The sequence below is a fragment of the Physcomitrium patens genome, chromosome 24, assembly GCF_059467195.1.
Source record: "Physcomitrium patens ecotype Gransden chromosome 24, ASM5946719v1, whole genome shotgun sequence".
NCBI classification, from domain to species: Eukaryota; Viridiplantae; Streptophyta; class Bryopsida; order Funariales; family Funariaceae; genus Physcomitrium; species Physcomitrium patens.
The window spans coordinates 6,322,231-6,347,391 of NC_143433.1; positions in this window are offsets into that span (position 1 = coordinate 6,322,231).

Here is a 25,161-nt window from a genome sequence, read left to right on the forward strand (position 1 = left end):
GAATTTTTTTAGGATTTAATTAGAATTTGATTTAAAGTTAGGATTTAGGATTTGATTAGGATTTTAAAAGGATTTCATTAGGATTTGGTTTAAGATTTTGATTAGGATTTATTTAGAGTTTTATTAGAGTTTGTTCAAGATTACATGAAGATTTGATTAAATTTAAATTAGAGTTTTATTTTTTATATTTCTTTAATATTTCTTTAATATTTATTAAGACTTTTTTATAATATATATTTTATCAAGGTAATAATTAAGGTTTCTTATATTTCTTTTATGATTTTTTTTTAAAACATTAGATTTAATTAAAGATTTATTAGCATTTTTATAATTTAATTAAAATTTATTTAGGATTCTATTAGATTTATTAGGATCATCTTACTATAAATTCTATTTTTCCTTCCACAGCCAAGTATCCAATGCATTTTCAAGAAGACTATATAAAATATGACAATGTAGCTCTTTTTAAGCTAGATAAGACAATAAATATCTTGAGAAGTAGACAAATGTCCAACTCCTCTTGTAGAAGTAGACAATAATGAAGAATGTAAGGTTAAAGAAGTCTTAGACTCACAGCAACATTGAAATAGGTTAAATTATCTTTTTTATTGGCTTAAATATGATATTAATGAATGCACATGGAAGCTTACTAAAAATCTTATAAACACAGAAAAGAATATTGATGTTTTTTTATCAATGACATCTATCAAAATCAAATTGAAGAATATAAAAACTTTGCTATAAAAGAAATAAGATCCAAAGAAGACAGCAATCTACTCTCTATCTTTGTTTGTAATTTTTATATATTTGTAGTGATAAGGACATAAAAAATCAATAGCCATCAGATTTAGCTTAAGAGCTATTATTTGTTGACTTATCAGATGAGATATTATAATTGTCACATCCTTTAAAATAACATAATAGAGATGAAGATCCTAAAGAATGACATGTTCTTCCTCAAATAAATGGTAAGATATAGTCTTGTTGTATAATGTGAATTCTTACTTGAGAATGTGCTAAATATTAAGTTGTGAAAGATAAATAGAAAATGTAAAAATAAGATCCTACCAAGTCTAATAAAATCATAATTAAATTCTAAATAACCATTAATAATCCTAATCAAACTTTAACTAGTCTAAAAAAATTTACAAAAGAAATTACAATGAAAACATAAAGCCATAAATTAATCTTAAAGAAAAAAAATAATAAATTTTTTTAAAATATAAAAAATAAATCATTAATATATATATATATATATATATATATATATATTTTAAAAAATATTAAAAATAAAATTCATAAATGAATCCTAAATAAATCTTAGATAAATCTTAATCCAACTCCAATGAAATCTTGATGAAATCCTAACCAAATTCTAAACCTTAAACCAAATCCTAAATCATAAAGAAAATCTAAAAAAATTCCTAAATAAATCTTAACTACTTTCTAAAGTTATTTTAAAATCTCAATAAAAATTTAAAAATAATTTATTTTGATTAAAATTTTACTAAAATTTTAATTCATAAGAAATTAACAAGTATATAAAATTTGAAGAGAATCAAACTCACTAACCAAAAAAACTACTCCCAAAACCACTAGGATGTTGGCCCTTCTTTTTCTAATTTGGATGTTGATCGTTTAATATTGATTTTTCATTGCTAAATCATTAAATTTCTACAAAAATTGGCTATTGTGAAAATTTTTAAGCCTTAATTTCTTTCACCAATGTTTGCTTCAATTGAATTAACAAAAATTACAAAATTACAAAAATCCTCATTGATCTTGAATTTTAATTATCTATAGTTATAATCAATAAATATACTCATAACCATCAATCTAAATATTGAATTAACATTAAATTTCTCAAATTTATTTAAAATAAATATAATTATAGATTAATAAAATTTAACCTATAAATATTTGATAATATTCACAAAATCTTTAAATTTTTAAATTTCATTTTATTTATAAAAATCCAAATATACTAAATACATCTCTCATTTTGAAAAGCCTTCAAAATCTTAATATAACTTCAAATCACATGAGATTAATTTCAAAAATCTTTTCATAAGTTTACTCTCAAATTTTTTTTTTAAATTAACTAAAGAATCATGGAATCACCATTGGTACATGGCTTTATGTCTTAGAGTTTTATTTTGATTTTGATTCACAATTGGCCCTCTTTAAATATTGTTTCTCATATTTTGAGATGATTTTTTTTAAAACCTATTTCTAATCTTCTCTTAAAAGTGTATATATTAATTATTTCTCTTATTTATTTTGATTTGGTTGACTTATGCTCCTACAAATAAATAGTAGTTTCTTCTTTTAAAAAGTAGCATTAGCATTTATTAATTTTTATTACCTCCTTGTCTATTATCTATATTTTTAAGATAATTTTGTAAAGTATTTTTATTTAAGCTCCTCTATAATATAATCTTTCATTTCTTCTTTTATTATATAGTTGTATTACCACATAATAATATATTTGGTATCACAACTTTAGAAGAGACTTCCAAAGTTTGATGATTTTATTAGAAGTAGGAATAATTCTTGACGGTGTTCTAAATTTTTTATTTGAAGGGAGTTACAAAGGCCTCAACAATGATCAAATAACAAGGTAGTCTTCTTCTCTTAGTATCAAACACTATCAATAGCTGAGAAGATCTATCAACCATCTTTAAAAGACATAAAGAGCACAATATATGACAAACATAATTTGCCGTAACTTGGACTTTCTCAGTATATGATGACCACTCCTTGTAGAAATTATTCTTAGAAGAGGAAGTAATATCATGGACATACATATTTATCTAGACAATAAGTATTAGATAGAAAATAAATATAGATAGATTTGATATTATATAATAGCAAAGCTTTTTAGAAGCTATGAAGATGCATATTTGATTTTATACATGTTTATAGTTGATTAATAGGTTAGAAACTTAATCAACAAATTAGTCATGTATTACATGTGTAGATAGCTTATTGTACAAGCTAATGATGTGGCATGTATATAAGAAACTTGCATTGTAAATTAAAACATGTATCTTACAAATTGAACATATATTTGAGATCCTTTAGAATGTCACATGTAACTCCTAATTAAATAGTATATATAAAGGTAAGAGTGAAGCCTTCTTCATTCTTATTAATGCCTTTCTAGTCTTTGCTCTTATTTCAAGATTTTTTAGTATTTTTTTTTTTTTTAGAAATAGCCATTATAGTTTAATATTATACCATCTTTGAATAATTTGTTAGTCTTTTTGAATGACACAAGAGTGTATTGATCTTTTAATTCTTTGAAATTAATATCCTTGATACAAATATATACAAAAAATCAAATTGAATCTATAAAACTTCTAAGAAGCTTTCTCACAAGATATTATCAAATCTATTTTCTTCTATTTATTTCTATCTAATTCCTTTAATTTTCATAAATATATATGTTTGAGAAAAATCAAAAAATTTGAATTTAAAAATAATCTCTTTAATTATAAAAGACATTTATATTTTATTAAAGATAAAATTTAGTTATATACATTACAAGCAAGACATGATTTTCTAGTAACATACTACTTTGGACATAATAAAACAATAGAACCAATTTGAAGAGATGTTTAGTAGTTTCACATGTAAAAAGAAGAAAAAACATTTGTTCAATCATATAACATTTTTCTAGAGAAAAAACTCCATATTATTAATCTTATTAATTTTTTTTAATTCCTATTCATTTAAAAGCAAGTCTAGACATATGTTTCAATAGACTTTATCATTTATCTTTTAATTACAAATTTTATGACTCTATCTTTGTATTGGTAGATTTTTTATTAAAATGATACATTTTGTACCATATATAAAAATAATTATTGACAAAGACACAACTAAATTCTTTTAAGATAATATTTATCAATATCATGGATTTTTAACTGACATTACATTTAATTCTAAGCCTCAATTAATATCAAACTTGTAGAAGATAATCTTTAACATATTATAGATTGATATCAAGTTATTTTTAAATTTTCTTCTTTAAAATGATGGATTTATAGAATAATTAAATCAAACATTAGAACATTAATTTCAATGCACCATCAACTATTACCAAAAAAATTGAATAACTCTCTTACTATTAGTTGAATTTCTATATAATATATAATACATTATTTTATTCAATTTATTTTTTTAATTATAATTACCATCCATGATTTAATACTTATGATTTTTTAAAATTTGAAAATTCAACAACAAAGGTTTTAGCAAGTAAAATGAAAGAACTTCATACAATAATAAAAATACAAGTAAAATAAATTTAAGAACAATAAAAAAAATTTAATGTATGTATTTGTAGAAAAAAGAAATCTTCCTTCAAAATAAGTAACAATATGTGGATACTGTGTTATAATATTGAGTTTAATTAAAATTAAGATAAATTAAATTATTAAAATTTTTACATATTTTTAATAAAAAATTAAATAAAAAAAATAAAAAATAAAAAATAGTGACATACTAATTGAAATTATCACTATTAATAAAGATACATCATGTATTCTTTGTGTTATTAATGAGACTTACACAAAACTAACATACCAAAAAGAAAAAAATCACTACTACTTCTAGTCAAAATGAACAACAACCAAAAGTTTGAAGTAGAAGAAATCTTAGATCCAAGAAGGCACCAAAATAAATTTAAATGTTTTATATATTAGCATGGTGTTAAATTATAATATGACTATTTCATGAAAGAAAAAATACGGATTATATTATAGAAAAGATTAATTAAAAAAAATTACATTAAAAAATATAAGAATATAGTATAAAAATTTTGTGTTAATATTATTTTTTTATAAAAAATAATTCTAATTAATTTTTAGAATTATAAAGAAGAAAAAATAAAATTGATTAGGAATAATGATATTATAAGTATCTTTAGATAGAAGTAAAGAATATCTTCTAGCAAAATTGCCTAAAAAAACTAAACATTGATGGTAATTGTAGAGATTATTTGATTGATTAAAGAATAGTATTAAGAAAAAATATTTATAGGTTTTTTTTAGAATTTATTTTTAATAATTTAGATAGATATTAACTTAACAAAAGCTTTGCAAATTCAAGGTTGTTTTAGATGATTAGGAATTTTTTAAAATAAAAGAGAATTTACTTTAGATTTGATAAGGATTAGTTTAAGATTTTATTAGGATATCTTTAAAATTTTATTAGAAATTGTTAAATTTTATTTTAAATTTAATTAAGATACATTTAAAATTTTATTAAATTTTATTAAGATTTACTTAAGATTTAATTTGAATTTACTTGGACTTTCTTTAGGATTCTTTTATGATTTCTTTATGATTTGGAAAATATTGACTTTAGAATTTCTTAAGGATGTTTTAAAGATATTTTTAGGATTTAAATGAAATTTGATTAGAATTATTAAGGTTTAATTTGAATTTATTTAAGATTTTATTAAGCTTATTAGATTCTTTGTTAGTTGCAAAATACAAGTTTATCTTTTACAAGCAAGTGCTTGGTATATTTTTAAATAAAATAATAGATAATATAAGAATAGATAGAATATTAATAAACACATATAAGAACCTTATAAAAATCTAAAATTGCGTGAAAATTTGTCTTTGCTTTCCATTGACAACATCTATCAAAATTAAAGACCAATTATTGACAATTAAATAGTGTAAATTAAGAAAAAACAAGTTTAAAGATCAACTTCTAAAATTCCTTTTCAAACATGAAGAACAAATAAGCAAAAAAATTATATATATAAAAAAAAATAAAAAAAATAAAAAATTGTGAAATCATTAGATGAAGCACTTAAATTATTTTAACATGAATAACATGGAAATTGTCATAAAGACCTATAAGTAAGATATGATCTTCAAATGAATGGAAAGGTACAATAAATTTGATACTATGATTTTAGAAGAAAATTTTAATGTATAGTGATATTATTAGAAGTATAGTGATTCAATAAACTATTTCAATGTTGATATATTATTAAAATAATGGTGTATTATAGATGAATTATAGTGAATAATGATATGTGGTTTGTATAGAAAATAAATTACTCTTTTAAAGCTACCAGATGACTCTAAGTTAAAAAAAATCTATTAGATAATTGCAGAGCTATGATCAATCTAATTTAAAATAATCTTGAAACAATTTTTGAATGTAGTGTCTAATTTTTGGATTCTATCAATTACTTAACATTACAACATTCTATCATCATCAAATTTATTATAAAAATATTATTACTAATCTAATCACATAATTAATACTTATTAATAGTTATAAAAGCACCATTCTTAATCACAATTCTTAGCATAGACATATTTCAAATTATTACATTTTAGGACCTTCTAGAATCTTTTGTAAATTCTAGAGCCTTCAAGATATTTGTAGAATCTTCTACAATCTTTTAGAAAGTTCCATAGGCTTCTAGAAGCTTCTTTAGACCTCTAGAAACTTCTATAGAAAGTACTATAGACTTTTGTAACCTTCATTATAGTATAAATAGGAATCTTTAGAACCACTTTTGCTATCAATCTTATTCTTTGTCTTTAATCTTAACATATTTCTTTGTTAGATTCTTATGTCCTAGATAATTTCTTAAAATAACTATGAGACCTATACTTCGCTCTCTCCAAGACAACATCACCTCTACTCTTTTTTATTTTCAAATATCTTATGGCCAAATTGCTTTTGAATTTGACTACATTAAAGCTATTATCTCTATGCTAGCAAAAAAGATCACTTTTAATAAGGAGAACCTTAAATTAGGCATATCAAAGAAGCTCACTATTATAAATGAAAGAGCTATCATTTGCCAAATCAACACTATGAAGCCTAAAAATGTTGTTGAGGTTGCTAAAAACCTTAATAATATTATCAATAATCCTGTGTCAATCCAAACCATTTGAAATGTTCTCAAAAAGTGGAATATGAAAATTATGGAGAAGAAGAAAAAACCACTATTGTCTACCTCCCATTGAAAACAACACTTGAATTTTTCACTAAAATACAACGAATGGACTATGGAACATTGAAAGAGGATTATTTGGTCAAATGAGGCAAAAATCAGTAGATTTGGATCAGATAGCAGAAAGTGGATGTGGAAATAAAAGGGTCAGTCTTCACTTGACAAGAAGATCCAAAAAATAGGTAAGCATGGAAATAGAAATGTAATGGTATGGAGTTTTATGGGATGAAATGAGATTGAAAAGATGACAGAGGTTGAAGAGAGGATGGATGCCAAGCAATTCATAGAAATTCTTAAAAAAACTCTACTTTGTAGTATTGAAGAATCTGACATTTTTGAAGAAGAGGTGATTTTCAGCAAGATAACAACTCCAAGAATAATCCAAAATTGGCATGAAAGTATTTTTATCATCATAAAATTAAAGTAATGAATTTTCTTACTCAATCTCTTAATCTTAAACTCATTGAACATCTTTGGAAGCACTTCAAATGCCAACTCAACACCTGGAAGGTAAAACCAAAGAGAATTTGGGAATTATAGAAAAAAATAGCTATGGAATGGAATAATATTGAAGCAGTTTTGTACCAAAAGTTAAAAGAAAGTATGCTAAAGAGGTTAGAACCAATTATCAAGGCCAAAGGAGGTCCCACAAAATATTGATATGTAATTGGATATCACACTCAAAAAAATATTTCAATACTATTCCAAATTAGATTGGTCATAGCTCTACAATTATTTCATGGATTCTTTTCAACTTGGACTCATTTGATAGCTATAAAAGAGTACTTTATTTGCTATACTAACTACGTATCATTACTCATTAAAATTTATGTATAATACACTATTCTTTGTAAAATATGTCAATATTAAAATAATTTTTTGAGACATTATAAGTACTATATTTGATACAATGCATAATATATTATTTAAAGATAAGTATTTTTAAATAATATATTATGAAGGTTTCAATAATGATCAAATAATTGGACGATCTTCTTATCTTAAAATAATATATTATCAATGCTTAGAAAAATATATCAAATATTTTCATACAAAAAAAATATTACAATTTGTTGCTAATACCATTCAATTCTATTAATTATTGAAGCAATGATATAATTTTTCATAAAACTTTTTATCCAAAAAAAAGAGATAATATATAAAATAACTATATTCATTGACTTATTTATTTAGATAATAGAAATAAATAGAAATAGATTTAATTATTGATATCTTTTTATGAAGTTTTAGTAAGAGAGTCATGCTTTAAAAAAGTAGTAGGCCTCTTATTGCTTCTAATGGCTCTATCTTCTTCTAACTATTTAAAATAAATATCCAATAGATTCTAAGTCCTTTCTAAATTCTTTTGGTATTAAATAAGTTAATAAATCATATATTATAAGTTTATAAAACAAAAAAAATACAAACAAATTCCTTTGGAGGCTCAAATATCTTTTTCTAAAGAAGAATATTACTTTATAAAAATCTTAAATCTTATCTTAGCTCTAAATTCTAAATCTTAAATTTTTAGATTATCTATAAATTATTTTATTTATTTTAAAAAAAGATAAATTGAAGATTTTGGAAGATTGATGCCATCATACTTCAATCACTACCAACTTGTAATTCATTCTTTTTAGAAATATTATATATCAATCTAACAAAAAGACAAATATATAAAAAGTATCAGTATTGCATATCATGCTAATATTGAAGGAGATTCTTCACTTCCACCTATAAATAATAACTCATTCATGATAATCTCCTAATGTAAGTATTATAGAGCCAATTTATTGGATATATTTAGTAAATTAATTGAAGATTTTTAGAAGATATTCTTCTATTTTTTCCTTGTCTCTTCTATCTCTATTATCAAGGGGTTTTAGTCAAGAACCTCTAAGGTGCCATCTCAACATGTTATCATCCATCTACTACCACAATTTTCTATCCACTACCTGATGTCAAAAGTCTAAAATTTAATCTTTATAAGGTTACTACCGAACCACTTTTTATTTTTAATCTATTGTTTTGTTGTCATAGTAAATAGAAGCAATTTTGGTCATTGCATTGATATAATTATAAGATTGATATCAAATATTCTTAAATTTTTTATCTATCCAGCTTTCTTATTTCTTCATTTTACTTAAATAAATTTCAATATCCTTAAGCCTATATTTATAAAAGTCTTTTTAGAAGACTTCAATATCATCTCCAAAGCTCATTTCTTTAATAGCAAAAAAATATCTATATATCTTTTTGTCTTTATATTCACTACCTTCATGAGTTCTAAAAAAATATATTTTCTACTAAATTATCTTTATTAGTGATGTATACAAAAATCAAATTTAATGTCTACATATAAACTATTTATCTCAATATAGAAATATTTGAAATAAAGTAATTGATTACCATATTAAATAGACGCAAGTAATATATCTCTAAAATTATATTATTATTATTGTATTGAGCCTAATTCTTACTTGTAAAAAAATTAAAAGAAAAAAAAAATACAATAAGTAGTAGCCTTCTTTAGCAACTCTATTAACTGGTCAACAATCAAAATCAAGGTGCAGTAGCTTTTATAAAGATTTCTAGGATTGAAATTTTAAAAGAAAATTTATTTTATTAAATTATATTTTAAATAAAATTCTATTCTTGTAAGTTTAAAAGTCTCTTTTTTAGATTTTATTTTATAAACTTTATCTTTGATGTCTTTTTTATTCTATTATATAGGTGAATTTTTAATAATTAGTTCCAATCAAATAATTTCTTTCAACATTTAAAGCTATAAGTACTTTCTAAAGCTCTTTTTTTACTTGAAGATATGCTTTTTGCGTATCTAAAAGAATCTCAACTCTAAATCTTATGGTGAGTTTTTTTTCTTTCTTGATTATTTTATTCAATGGTCCATCTAATTGCTATAGAACTAGTATCTACTATTACTATCACCGGCCTTGTATATTGATAATCTATTTGTCTAAAAATAAGAAGTAAAGTCAAAACTTTCTTTGGATTCTTTATTGCATCTTTATATTCTTCCTTCCAAATGATTTTTTTTTCTTCAATAATTTATATAATGGTTTATCATGGACACACTATTATGGACATACATACTCTAGTAATTATCTATATGATTAGATAGAAGTACATAAAAATAGATTAATTTCATAATATCTTCTAAAGAAGCTTCTTAAAAGCTTTATAGATACGGTTTTTACTTTATATGTATTTATAGTTTTTTTTTTGTTAGAAACTTAGTCAACAAGTTAGCCACGTATCACATGTATGATAACTTGTAGAACAAGCCAATTATGTAGCACACACATAGAAAACTCATCTTGTAAGTAAAGACATGTGGCTTGCAAAGTCAATACATGTTGGAGGTCCAATAGAATGTCACTATGTAGCTCCCAAGTAGATAATATATATAGAAGCAAGAGCAAAGCTTTTTTCATTCTTGTCAATTTTTTTCTTGCTCTAGTCTAGATTAAAGAGTCTTCAATTTTTTGTCTTTTAATAATAGCCATTCCAATTTACTTTTAATATATATATTTCTTTACTTCTATTTTTTCATATTCCTTTGAAAAAAATCTCACTTGGTTATTTGCTTTCATTAGATTTTTGTTCTTAACATGGTTCTAAAATATGGGTAAAATAAAGCATCCAAATACAATAAAACATACATGCATCTAAAAAACTTCTAACTTCTATAATACTATTGTATGCTTTTATTTTGGATAAAGCATTAATTTCATCCAAATTTGATTTTATATCATATTTTTTATATGTATATTCCACTACTAGAATTATATCAATCTAAAGCTTGATTTTTTTCAAAGCTAATATCAAATTTATTGACTAAATATCTCTTCAATATTTTTCTTAAAAAATAATTTACAACTATATGCATCAATGATTTTATCCATTTCTTCATGCTTATAATCTTTTATGGATATATCATCTAAAAATAAATTGGTCTTTTTTGGTATAAAATCTTTTAATATTTGATTTATTATATTTTGTATATGAGCTACTAAGTTAGTTGTAACTTAAGATAAAGAATATACTCTCATTAAATTCAAATAAATTTTTAAAGTTGTAAGATCTCTATTTTTTTAGTCAATTAAAATTGATAAATTCTTGAATATAAGTCTCCAATAAAATAGATAGCATGACTAGTAAATTACATAGCTACTTCATCCACTACTAATTTGGATTTCATATTCCAAATTATTACTTTATTTATTGGTTGCATATCTTAAATAAATCTTAACACTCTTAACTTTTGAGATATAATAAACCACATATTAGAATAAGGATCAATTAAAGATTCTAAAATCTTAATCTTTATTCTTTCTTTCAACAACTTAATCAATTTAAGAAATAAGACTTTTGATATAATAATAGGCTTATAATTTCACAAAACATATAATATAGTGAAGATTATCATTGGCACAACAATACTAAGATCTATCTATCATATTTTATTAGAAATTAAAGAAAATATCTTATTATATTAAATAAATATTTTTTAAAATATCCTTTTTTTTATATTATTAAGATATCACCTTTTTTAATCTTCAATTTATCCAATGATTTCTTAGTGGATTAATGTCTGATCTTTTAATTTTTCCTTAATCTTTGTTCTTTAAGTATTTCTTGAATATATTCTATAGTATCAAGTAGTAATTAAGTAGCTATCAACTTTTCTTTCTTTGTCACTTTCTTATACTTGGTTTGCACTATAGCCTCATTCTTTAATCATAGCTTGTACCATCCCTACCACTTTCTATTACATCCTTCAATTCTCTATAAGCCTTCTTTAAATGCAAATTTATCAATATTCCTTCTGTTAGGGACATAGTCCTTAGAACCTTCTAGAGACAAGTTTCTAGAATCTTCTAGAAGCAAGTCTTTGGAACCTTCTAGAAGCTTCTTAGTTGGTAGAAGATGTTAGGGACATAGTCCTTAGAACCTTCTAGAGATAAGTTTCTAGAACCTTTTAGAAGTAAGTCTCTGGAACCTTCTAGAAGCTTCCTAGTTAGTAGAAGTTACTTGAGAAGCTTCCTAAATAGGAGTATATATTGGAATCGAGGCTGAAGAGTTCTTCAGTCTCAACAACACATCTCTTGGAGCTCTAGCTCACCTCTCTGGTATTGTTCTTGTATTCATCTGATTAATCTAGTTCTTGTCAGTTCTTCTTGAACTTCTTGTTAGATCTCGAGTCTGTATTTTTGTATCCGTGATAGTTTGTCAAGACTTCACTCACCTCAGATATCAGAGTTAGTTTCTTCCTCATTAGAGTGCGGATTATCCCTCTACTTGGAAGTGTACTAGCATTTTAGTGGTTGCGGATTACCCTCCTCTAAACTGATATTTCTTTTGTTACAATATTGGAGTCTTATTCTTCTTGGAGAGAGCGGATTACCCCTTTTCTTAAAGCTCTTAAGGCATTTTAGAGGTTGCGGAGTACCCTCCTCTAAACCAATATTGTCTTCTTAAAGAGTCATTTCTGTCCTTCTCTTAGAATGGCTGGAGGCCAAGACATTAGTATAACGGAAAGTTCGGAGTCCAAGTTGGATGCTATCATCAATGCCCTCGCTATGTTATGGCAAAGAACTGCAGAGATTGAAGGAGTCGTGGCAAGGCTTCATAATGATGGAGCATCTGGGATGGCACAATCTAGATTGCACCAGCCTCAAACTTCTACACTTGGAGAAGCAATTTTGCCTCAAGTTCGACAAGCACCACTAATTCTACAACATAAGGAGCCCTGAGTTAGCTTTCCGGACAAGTTCGATGGTACACGTTCTAAGTTTCGAAGATTCGTCAATCAAATCAGGTTAATAACAGTTTTACAGCCCAAACGCTATCCAACGGAGGAGTCACGTGTTGGACTTGTTGGAACCTTACTTACAAGGCAAGCTCTATCATGGTTTGCTCCTTTGTTTGAGAAACGATCGTCCATACTAAAAAACTTTGAAACCTTTTTGGAAGCGTTTGCGCAAGCATTTGGTGAACACGACAAGGTTCGATGGGCTACAATAAAGATCCGATCACTATGACAAGGGATGCGCTCTACATCAGTCTATGCATCCGACTTCAAGCAATTAGCATGTGATATCAACTGGGACGAAGAAGCATTGATGAGTCAATTCTATTGGGGTTTAAGGGATGATGTGAAGGATTTGCTATTAACTCTTCCTGATCTACAAACGCTCAACAAAACTATTAGCCAAGCTGTGAAGTACGATAACCACCTATTCTAACGCCGCCAAGACCAACGTTCAAAACAACATACGGTTTGTCACGTCCCAACTATGTCGGCAAGCAGCGTGAATTCACATTCAAAGGTAGAAGACATCCAATTGATGCGGTACATGTCAAATCTCTTATCCAAGAAAAAAAAAAAGCGACGTATGGAGGAAGGTCTATGCTTGTATTGCGGTGAAGAAGGCCACAAAGTTGGAAACTGCCCCAAGAAGCAAAATTGACGTATTGTCAGGACTAGAGGCACGTTTGTTCAAGAAAACGAAGATGCCCAGCCACAATAGGAACCGTGCAGTTGGACAGTAAAATATCGCAATAACAACCAGGTTCCTTTATTTCCGCTGAATCTGCCCTTTGTTTTACAATCTCTTTGCTTATTGGCCCTCAGAAACTGAGAACCTTAGCATTATTAGATTCAAGAGCATCTGCTTGTTTCTTAGACAAAGAATTTGCGAAGTATCATAAGATCCCTTTAGTACAAAAATCCAGACATGTTCACGTTGAGGTCACAGATGGGCAACCTTTATTGTTTGGTAGTGTCACCCATGAATCAAAACCTATAAAAGTGATGTTTAAGGGCCATAGTAGTCATATTATTTTCAATATTATTAGAAGCCCATCAAATCCTATTATTCTTGGTCTTTCCTGGTTGGAAAAGCATAACCCATCCATAGATTGGAGGTTGCGAAAGATGACCTTTCCCACAAAACCACCCAAGAGCAAGCCTAGTAGAAAACCCCGAATAGAAAAATCCTTATTCATTGGAGCAAGAGCGTTTATAAGATCGTCCAAGAAAGGTACATCATTTGTCATTTATGCGGCTCCAACTATTGGGGAGAAGATCTCGACAACAAGTATACCTGAGCAATATAAGGATTTTAAAGACGTGTTTCAAAAGAAAAATATCGACATGCTACCAGAACACCGACCATATAATTGTGCCATAGACTTGCAGGAAGGAGCACAACCGCCTTTTGGTCCAATCTACAATCTATCGCAGACGGAGTTGGTGGAGTTGCGAAAATACATCGACAAGAATTTAGCCAAGAACTTCATCCGTCATTCAAAATCGTCAGCTGGAGCACCCATCTTATTTGTGAAAAAGAAAGATGGCTCGTTGCGGATGTGCGTGGACTATCGAGGCCTCAACAAGGTAACAAAGAAGAATCGCTATCCGTTACCCTTGATTTCTGGTCTCGTAGAATAACTTGGACGTGCAAGGATCTTTACAAAAATTGATCTAAGAGGAGCTTACAACCTCATACGAATCAAGGAAGGAGATGAGTGGAAGACAGCATTCCGTACAAGGTATGGCCATTTTGAATATAATGTCATGCCCTTTGGTCTTACCAATGCTCCAGCGGTCTTTCAACATATGATGAATGACATTTTCCGAGAGTACCTTGACGATTTTGTTGTCATCTATTTGGATGACATTTTGATATTCTCCAAAAACGAGGAAGAGCATAAAAAGCACGTTCATTTGGTCTTAGAAAAACTATGCGAGCGAGGACTATATGCCAAGTTGGAGAAGTGTTTATTTCACTAAATAGAGATGGAGTTTCTGGGGTTCGTTGCGACTACAGAAGGCTTGAAGATGGACTCCAAGAAGGTTGAAGCAATCGTATCCTGGGAGGTTCCGAAGACGGTTAGAGACATACAATGCTTTCTTGGTTTTGCCAACTTCTATAAGATCTTCATCAAGAATTACTCCCAAGTTGCTGCTCGTCTCATTCGATTGACATGCAAGGATAAGCTAGAATGGGGACCTCTAGTGGAGAAGGCGTTTCAAGACTTGAAGATCGTATTTACTACGGCTCCAATCTTGGTACATCTAGACTTTAAAAAGGCCTTCTATTTAAAAACTGATGCTTTGGATTTTACTTTGGGAGCTGTACTTTCACAAATGGGAGAAGACAAGAAGCTCCATCCGGTTGCATTCTATTCTCGAAAGTTCTCTGCTGCTCAAATCAATTATGAGATCCACGATAAGGAACTTCTTGCTATAGTGGATTCTTTCCAAGAATGGCGTCACTTTCTTGAAGGAGCTGCACACCCAATGACCGTATACACAGATCACAAGAATTTGGAGTATTTCATGTTGGTTCGAGTTTTAAATCGATGTCAAACTCGGTAGAGTATGTTGCTTTCTAGGTTCAATTTTGTTATCACTTATCGACCTGGAAAGCAACAAGGACTATTTGATGGCTTATCGAGGAGATCATATCTTGTACGAAAGGTTGGAGAAGCGGCGTTTGATCAACAATGTACGACATTGTTGAAGCCAGAGCAATTTCAGCTTTGTGCTCTTATTGTGCCAATTGATGCTGACTTCATGAATCAGGTACATGCTGTGACTATTGAAGATTCAGTAGCCATTGATATTAAGCAGCGTGCCAATGACGACAAGTTCAAGGTGGAGGGAGATCTTTTATACTTTGAAGAGCGGTTATATATCCCAAAAGGACCAGCACAACTTCGAGTTCTTCAATCTCGCCACGATTTTCCAGCTGCATGATATTTTGGATTCAATAAGACCTTGGAGCTTATTTCTCGAGATTTTTGGTGGCCCCAAATGTAGAAGGATGTGAAAGATTTTGTCCTCTCCTGCGACATCTATTCAAGATCCAAGAATCCTCGGTATTGCCCTTATGGACTCCTACAGCCATTGCCGATTCCATGTCGACCATGGTCTTCAATTTCCATGGACTTCATCATGGACCTGCCATCATCGAACTCATTTGACAACATCTTTGTCGTGGTAGATCGGCTTACAAAGATGGCGCACTTTATCCCTTGCAAGAAGACATCGTCCAGTGAAGTCACAGCAAGGCTCTTTCTCGATAACGTGTATCGATATCATGGACTATTAGATGATATTGTATTAGATCGAGGAACCCAGTTCGTATCAAAGTTTTGGATATCTCTCTTTAAGATATTGAAGGTGGATATCAAGCTTTCTTCGACTTTTCATCCTCAAAGTGACGGCCAAACGGAACGGGTGAACCAAGTCTTGGAACAATACTTACGATGCAGCATCAACTATTAGCAAGACGATTGGACCACATATCTGCCGCTAGTCGAGTTTACATATAACAACACCCTCCATGCGTCGACTCAATACATACCATTCTTTTCCAACTATGGGTAACATCCCAAGCTTGATTTATTGAGTCTATCAACAAATAACAATCCAACAGCTGAAGGATTTGCAAAACAACTATCAGAGCTTCAAAATACGTTGAAGCTTCAATTACAATCCGCTCAAGAATCCTACAAGGCGTCTGCAGATAGATTTCGGAATCAAGCACCTACTTTCAAAATTGGAGATAAAGCATGGCTTCTTCGACGGAATATCAAGACCAAGCGACCATGTGATAAGTTGGACTATCGAAGATTGGGACCATTTATCATCCAAAAGCAAATCAATCCAGTGGCATACCGTTTGGAATTACTGGCTTCTATGAAGATACATCCAGTCTTTCATGTTTCTCTGTTGGAGCCTTATCGAGAGTTGTCTTTTCCTGAAAGAGTGCAATGTCCGCCACTTAGTATTGAGATCGAGAACCACGAGGAATACGAGGTTGAAAAGGTGTTGGATTCATTGTGAAGGTGGAGCAAGTTGGAGTATCTTGTTCATTGGTGCGGCTACGACATTAATGAGTGAACGTTGAAGCCAGTTGAAAATCTCGCCAATGCGCCGCAAAAGGTACAGGAGTTTCATCAACAACATCCTCATAAACCTAAGCCAGTTCGATAATAGCTTCCTTCTAAAGCTTGTTCACCCAAGAATATAAGAAAGGGGGAAAGCACCACCAAAATTCGTAGTTGATGTAGTTATTTTCTCCAAGATAAAATAGAATTTTTTCAGTAGCCATAGTTTGGTCTTCTGATATGGATAGCCAAAAGATAGATACTATGCCAATCAAATTATCTCAACCGACTAGCTCACGAAGGCAACCCCGAGATGAAGAACTGTCTACACCATGACGACAACGGAGGATAGGAAGTAATCGATCATTGGTGATTGTATTTGAGTTCGAGCCTACTTACGATGGTCAGCCAAAAGGCGTGTTTGCAGGACAATTTGACAATGAGGATACGAAAGTTCATGCTTGGTCAGAAGTTGAAGGAGTAGGCCACTACCATTGGCTTCAAGGGCCGATCAACCACTTGCCTCATGAACAATAGTTGGAGTTCATAGTAGACGTCATGCGACAGAACTTCATTTTCTTGCGTTGGTACTGATTAACAACAACATTGCTTCTCAGAGACCTCGAAGCTAAAGGAGGGGGTGATGTTAGGGACATAGTCCTTAGAACCTTCTAGAAACAAGTTTCTAGAACCTTCTAGAAGCAAGTCTCTGGAACCTTCTAGAAGCTTCTTAGTTGGTAGAAGATGTTAGGGACATAGTCCTTAGAACCTTCTAGAGATAAGTTTCTAGAACCTTTTAGAAGCAAGTCTCTTGAACCTTCTAGAAGCTTCCTAGTTAGTAGAAGTTGCTTGAGAAGCTTCCTAAATAGGAGTATATATTGGAATCGAGGCTGAAGAGTTCTTCAGCCTCGACAACACATCTCTTGGAGCTCTAGCTCACCTCTTTGGTATTGTTCTTGTATTCATCTGATTAATCTAGTTCTTGCCAGTTCTTCTTGAACTTCTTGTTAGATCTCGAGTCTGTATTTCTGTGTCCGTGACACCTTCTTTATTGTCTTTTGCTATGTTCTATAAGATATGCATTAAATCATCTCTTAAATGAATTTCTTCTATTATTCCATTGATAGTCTCTTCACTTAAAATCAAATCCATGTTTTTAAAGTTTTTTTTGTTTTTTAAATCTTTTATCTATTAAATTTAAATATTTATTTTTAAACTCACAAATGTACTTTAATTTAAATTTAAAAATATATTATCCAAAATATTTATATTATAATTAGTATATATTTTAGTTGCATCATTATGTCATGTTTTTTATATAAATCTTTTTCTAAAAAATCACAAAATATCCTTTTTATTTCTAAAGATCTTTCTTTCAATTAGTTCCACTGTCTTTTATGAATAGGCTTAATAATAAGAAAAAATACAACCTTTTTTTGTATCAAAACTAAAAAAATTAGTATAATAAAAATTATTGTCCAAAATTCTAGTTTCTATTCTAATAACTATAATATAAGGTTGGCAAAGTATTATCAAATATGTAGCAAAATTTTGCATAAAGAAATTTTGCTCCATCTCTATAATATTGATTCTTATCAAATTAACAAGTAAGCCTAATAAAGATCTTCTCATTGAATATTTACTATTCTTATCAAATAATCATTGACGTATTATAATATGACTATTAAATATAAAATATATATAAATATATATTTAAAGAATTTAATTAAAAATATTACAAAAAATTGCCTTAGAAATATAGATAATAGTTAAGAAGGTAGAAAAATTAATAAGTGCTAATGCTGTCTTTTACAAAATATACTTCTAATTATTTTTTACAACTATAAATAATGAAATAAATAAATAAATAATATAAACATCTTAAGAAAATATTTTCGAGTGTTTTATAGTAAAAATTACCTTAAAAATCTAAAAATTAATACTTAGACAGGAGCAATTATGAATCAAAATTGAAATCAAATCTACAAGCATAAAGTCGAGTACCTACAGCAATTCTAGGATTCTTTAGTTGATTGGAGGGCAAGATTAGAGAGTAAACTTTAAAATGATTGTTTAAGAATTATTTTCAAATGATTTGGAGAGATATTAAGATTTTAAGAGCTTTTCAAAGTAATAAATGTTTTTAGTGATTTTGGATTTTAAAATCGAAAAAAAGATTTACAAATTTAAAAAAATTGTGAGTATTATAGCAGATTTATAAATGAATTTTTGTAGATTTGTAAATGCAATTTTTTAATGTCTTTTAAAATTTTGATATTAATCAAAAAATTAAATTGAAAGATATAGGAATTTGGTTGGAGTAGAATCTCAAAATTTTAAATTTTAGGATCAATGAGATTTTTAGTGATCCTAAGAAATCTACTAGTTTGACTTTTAAAAAAATTTAAAAGTGTATTGGGCTTGGATTTTTATACTTTTTCCATTTAGAGAACAATTGAATAGTTCCATAAGGAATTATTGCTGTAAAAAGATCAATATTTAAGTTAGAAAAATAAGACGGTCAATAACGAACCGTATTAAAAATAAATTATTGAATTTAATTTTTAAAAAATTTTATGCTTATTTTTTGCTTCAAGATTGAAATGTGAAAAAAAAAAAAAAAAAAAACAAATCAAATCAAAACAAAACAAAACAAAACGAAACGAAAAAAACAAAAAAAAAAGTGAAAATCAACAATTCAATTAATGATTATTAGGATTTTAAAATTTCCCAAGAAATTTTATCAAGATTTCATTAGGATTTTTTTAGAATTTTATTAGGATTTTTAAAAATCACATTAGAATATGGTTTTAATTTACTTAAAATTTAATTCTTAGAATTTCTTTAGAATTTCTTTAGATATATATATATATAATTTTTTATTATTTCTTCAAGGTAGAAAAATGACTTTAGAATATTTGTTAAAGAGTTAATTTTAAGTTATTTAAAACTTTTTTAAGTTGCAAAGGGCTTTTCAAAGTAAAATATTTTGTTAGTAATTTTAGTTTTTGACAAATAAAAATAAGTTTATAGGTTTAAGAAATTTATAAGTATTTTAGCAAATAGATGGATGAAATTTTGTGACGTTATAATTTTATTTTTTTTATTTTAAAAATTAATTTTTTTTGATCAAGAAAATAATTAAATTAAAGAATATTGGAATTTATTTGCATTAGTATCTTGGATATTTGATTTTTAAGATTAGTAAGATTTTTTGAAATCTTGAGTAATCTACTAATTGAATTGAAGCAAATTTTTGTGTAAAATTATTAAACTTAGTTTACAACAATTTTTTTGAACTTAAAAGCAGGTAAATAATTAAATAAAGAATTATTAGTGCTAAAAGGTCAATAATAGGATTGTGGAATGATCATGGCTAATATCTAAGCAAACTAAGAATGTTTTTTTCTAATCAATAAATTTGGTTTTTACCAAAATTCTTGTCTTTATTCATAATCAATATGTTATAATATTTTCAAAGTTTTAAGCAAGATCAATAATTTAATCAATACTTATTAAGGTTTTAAGTCTACCATAGAAATTGATTAAGGTTGATTAGGATTTTGTAAGGAGTTCATTAGAATTACTTAAGATTTATTTAGGATTTTTTAGGATTTATTTAGAATTTATTTAGAATTTTATTAATTTATTTAGGATTTTCTTATTATTTATTTGAATTTTCTTATTATCTTTTAAGATTATTATTTTAATATATATATATATATATATATATATGTCTTTAATATTATTTATAATTTATTTATGATTCTTTCAGATTTAATTAAGATTTGACTAAGAATATTAACGTTTAATTAAGATTTGTTAAAGATTCTATTGAGATTTTTAAAATCTTTTTTTTTTGCAATTTCTAATTTATCTTCTATAATCAAGTGCCGGATGCATTTTTAAGCAAGAAAACATGTAAATTAATACTATTGTTGATGTTAATTGGCCACTTGTCTTTTTTATATATCTTACAAGATATAATGTTGATTTCTAACCAATTACTGATTAAAGTTAAGATAATTTAATTAATGTACACAAATTTTTAACTTACTTAACTTCATTTTTGTTTCATTGATTGTTCTAGTATAATAAGAGATGGAATAAATTCGTCCCTCTTTATGGTTATTACACTTGGTGCAATTTTTAATTAATATTTCTTGTATTTGATGTACTCTTACAACCATTTTATTATTGATTAGAATTTTGTCTTTTGTGTTTCTTGCTCTTCTTGCTTTTGTCATTGCAGATTGAATAAATACTTGTATTATTTCTTTTTCATCATCTTAAATCATTTAACTATCTCATACATCAACTACAATAGCCTTGGCTATCATTTGTCTCTTCTTTCTTATTACATGAATGATTCATTCATCAAAATTTCTCTAAACTATATCAAGAGCCTCTCTTAAAGAAAATTCAACTTTAGCATCTAAAAATTTCTGCTCTAAAATACTTTTCATGTTAGTAGATTTTTGAATATCATGTTGAAGTTTATAAGCAAGCTTTTTATCTTTGGCCTTCTTTAATGTATCATTTTTCTTTTTTTCTTTTTTTATGATATTCTCTTCTTCTTGGCATGTTCTACTTGAGGGACATGTACCTAATTTGTAATGCAAGTTTCCTATGTATGTGCCATATGGCCAAATTGTACTAAAAATTGTCAAAATGTACAACATGTGGCTAACTTATTGGCCAAGTTTTCAATCTTTCAATTACCTACAGACACATGTAAAGTCAAATCTCCATCTATAAAGCTTTTAATAAGCTATTCTACAAGAAATTATATAATTCATCTACTTTTGCTTTCTTCTATCTAATTGCTCTTATCTATGTAATTGCTAGTGTTAATTATATTCTTAGCAATAAGACATTATCATGTAGTTGTTTAATAGATAGCATACATAGAGGTTAGAATGAGGCCTTTCTCATTCTTATCAATGCCTTTCTTAAATTATACCTTGGTTTAAGACTTCTTAGTTTTTTTTCATTTGATGATAATCATTCTAGTTTCAATTCTATATCTATCTTTTAGTTATCTTATTTCTTTCTTTCAGTGATATAAATGACAATAGATATTCATATCATACTTTTTCAAATGATTTTATTGGGACCTATTTCTTACTAAGCTAACCACCTTACATGTTTATGCATATATATATATATATATATATATATATATATATATAAGTAATTTTTTTATATTAATTTAATCATCTTTTTTATTTAATTTTATATGATATTTTTATATTTTTTTTAATTAATCATTTTTTTATTTCTATATAAACTAAATAAAAATATGCTTAAAACATAATTTTAAAAAGAATATCGATCTCAATCTATTATTATTCCTATCTTTATTTGAAGTTTTGTTTTTTTTTTTGGTCAACTTAATTGATTTAGTTTTAAAAATTTTAATTTATATAAATTTATATTTTAAAAAAATTATTTTAATTTTTCAAGCTTAGAATATAATTTTAAAAAACTTTAAGTCCATGCTATTGATTATTCTTTTTTATGTACAAACTTTAACTTGATGTTAAACTTCGTATAGATTGATTTTATTTTTTTATTTTTCTAACTTAGTTTAAATTTTTAATGAGTGTATTTTATGATCTAGATTAAATTTTTTCATTATTTTTTGGCATTTGATAATTCTATAAAAAATTTTAAGTTGTCTTTATTAAAATTTCATCTACATTTATAGAAAATTATCATAATTTTTATTTTATTTAATACAAGAATTTGGTTTTAATGGCATTTACTTAGACTATAATATGGCAATTTGGATTAACTATTATATCACCACTTGGACGTATTACTGCTATGTCTAAAAATGGTTTTGGTAATAAAAAACTTTCGTGGTTATTTCTTTATAATTAATTATATATTTTTATTTTTATCTATGTTATTATTTTATTTTTTTAAGCTCGTACTTCTCCAAGGTTATTTCACAGTTATCTTGTTTGATCTCTTTTACTTAACCTAATATGTTTTTTGGCTTGGAATTTCTTTTATATCAATTCTTTTGATTCGTATGTTCCAATTAGAATTTTTTTTGTAAAAATATATTTTTTAATCTAATTTTATTAGATTTCTTTAAATATTCTATAACTTTGTTGTATTTAAAATTCTTCTAAAATCACATATCAAACTTTTTCTACATTTAGAATCTTAACACAAACTATAAATTCTTATTCATAGTTTTATAACTGATATTTTAATTTATTTCCGTCTGTAATTGCTAATTAGAATTATTATGCATCATATTCTAAGGTATTTTAAAGAGCCAATTTCTTCTTTTAATTACATAGTTAAAAATTTTTTTCTTAGACTTGCTGGTACTTATAATATTATTAAAGACTTTTTGGTAATATTTATAATTATATTATTTTTTTAATTTTTTTTTCTGTAATAAATAAAATAATAATAATTTTTTTGTCACGAATTTTTTCTAGATAACATCATATAATTTCATATAAACAATGTTTAATATTTTAACTTGCACAAGATTGTTATTGAATCTTCTAAATTGTTTTACATTCCAATTATTTCATACTTTATTATGGTAACTATCAATGAAAAAAACTTATCAAATGCCAATTTTCCAATACTAAACTCAATAAAAAATTCTTGGACTAAAGTTAATTTGTTGTAGATAAAACCTGTCTTAAGAGGTTTTTGTACAAACTATTAGTTTGAATAAGATTTTATACAACTCAACTTCAATTAGAAAACATAATAAATTTGACATAGAGAAAATAATAATTAAAACACTCTATTGTATAATTAAGTCGAATAGACTTTAAAATTGAACAAAACAATAATAGTAAGAAAGAAAGGTCGTGGCAAACACAACCTTGCTCTAGACTTATACAACTAATTAATTATGGTGGCTAACCATCTTTCTATTAGCAACTACTTATTGTCTTACCTTAATCAGCTTTAACATGGATGTTTTATTCCTAGATGGGTTGGATATTTCCAACCTACCTTGAACCATCTTAGTCAAAATCTTCTCAAAGTCTGAGCTCTACTGATCTAGATCTATTGCTTAGTAAAAAAAAAAAAAAAAAAAAAAAAAAACCAATCAACCATTACTTTAAAAGATTAAAACTATAACTAGTTAAAAAAATTGAAATAAAAATTTGAAAAATATCATATTAAATAGAAAAAATAATAAAATATATTATTTTTTATAAAAAAAGACATTATCTTGTGTAAATATTTTATTTATATGTATGCAATAAAAAAAATTAATTTTGGTTGATATTACTAATATATTGTAATATTTTTAAACTATGTGTATTAAGATAATGATACAAGTTTATTTTTGCTAAATTTTTTATAACTGAGTTTTATAAATAATTATTCAATTTTAAGACATAAGTATTATAAAATAACTTATACAATAGAACTTAATAAAAAAATAATTAAAATTAAAATTCTTAGAAATTAAATATAATTTAGATTTTTTTATTATTTTAATATCAAGATTTTTTTTGTAATTTGAAGAAAAAATTGTAAGCTAAATATGAAACATATTCAAAAAATCCATAAGATTAAACATATTTATGTTATTACCTTTTCAATAAGTCAATTTTCGATTTGTATAAAAAAATATTATCGTTATATTATTTACTTCTGAATTTTTTTGATTTATTTACTTATATGTATGTATGTATGTATATATATATATATATATATATATATATATAAGCTTTCTAAAAAATTTTAAACCTAAATCACATAAATACTTAATAACATTATTAAAAAGGATATGTCTTTAATAATTCTTTAAAAAATATGATATTTTTAATATTTTAATTATGTATAATAAGTACTACAATAATATGTGTATATATAATAATAAATTACAATTATTTTGAATATCTACAAAAAATATAAATATAATTTTTATAGATGAAGCTTTTAATGTTTGATAAAGAATTATAAAGCACAAATGGTGTCATAAAGAAATTTTGTTATAATAAAAAGATCAAATTTTAATATGATCTTTATTTTATTACTTTATCATTTTTACATAAGCACTTTTTTGTATTTTGTTTTAAGTGGCACGGACACAGAATACAGACTTGATATCTACCAAGAAGTTCAAGAAGAACTGGCAAGAACTAGATTAATCAGATGAATACAAGAACAACACGAGAGAGGTGAGCTAGAGCTCCAAGAGATGTGTTGTCAAGACTGAAGAACTCTTCAACCTCGATCCCAATATA